The following is a 1,298-nucleotide window of genomic DNA, read 5'->3' on the forward strand; positions in this document are numbered from 1 at the left end:
TTTTAATAAGAAAAAATAGATTTTGTTTCCTATATACGCAGGCCAAAGTTGTGCCTTGGTCTGTAGGTTTGTTGCACCATGACCCACTATGGGTCATTGGGTAAAAGTCTGATCTTGCTTTTGTGTTCTTTGTTGCATCACAGTCTAAGTTTTCTTGGCCAAAAGTATTTCCAGACACAAATGTTGACTGCATTCTGCTTAAGTCTGTGAATAGTTTGGTGGTGAAAATAAACTGCAGTTTTTGGCAAACAGTTTATTTGCTTCCAAGAATTTATTGGCTCTGCATAGAGCAACACCACAGACTCCAAGCACTAAGGCTGTCTCCTGAAGCTAGAGTGGGTTTGTTGGGCAAAGGCCAGTGAACTGTGTAAGCAGTATGGTGTTACTAATCTCTGAGCCTCATGCAGGTATTAAGAGCTCAACTGGCAGGAGCTGTGAGCTTTTCCCTGTTCATATGCCGAGGTCAGACCTGTTTGCCTCCAGAAACAATACACAGAAAATGCAGAATTCTCCCAGGCTCAGGAAAACAAATCAGAATCAATTCAAGGTATACATTTTAAATGCGCTGTTTAGTTAGATGTGCAGACTTGTGGTATAGCAACACTAATTTAATACTGATTACTCTGATTCTAAATGAAGATATCCACTTCGGTTTCCATAAAGTTTAACCTGTACAGATACGTTTTTATTCAGATGAACTCTGAAGAGTTCAAATCTTGCTAAGAAAGCTATTAGAGTTTTGGGGAACTCACTAGTTTTGAGTAATAGATATATTCGTATGTGACCTCAATATACAAAGACGTGAACTCATGTTTCAGCATACTTAATATTGCTAAGCTGCTCTGATGTACTGCTCAGTATGTATCATTTCCGTAATGCTATTGCTATGCTGTAATGTTATTGCTGATTTTTAAAAACAGAAATGTGTATATAGTTACACAGTGTAAGCAAACACAAGACCCATGGACCTCCAGAAAAAGTCCACAAGAGGAGCAATCCTCTCCTTTCTAACAGTTAAAAATGTTTCCTCAAACACACTTTGCGGGCCTTTTGTCTCCTGCTCTCAGCAATCATATTTCTGTGCAAGCAATAAGTTTGACACAGAAGGCAGAATAAGAAAGAGAGAAATATAGGCAAAGCACACCACAAAGAAAAGAGAATTTTTTTTTTAGCAACCCAAATGAGATCCAACAAATAAAGTTTATGGAGGTTGAGATCAGTATTCTGTGCTTCTGTTTTCAGAAAGGAGAAATAATATTACATTATTTTTATAACTAAATACTATAAAAGAGAAGCTT

The sequence above is a fragment of the Meleagris gallopavo genome, chromosome 4 (genome assembly GCF_000146605.3).
Source record: "Meleagris gallopavo isolate NT-WF06-2002-E0010 breed Aviagen turkey brand Nicholas breeding stock chromosome 4, Turkey_5.1, whole genome shotgun sequence".
NCBI lineage: Eukaryota > Metazoa > Chordata > Aves > Galliformes > Phasianidae > Meleagris > Meleagris gallopavo.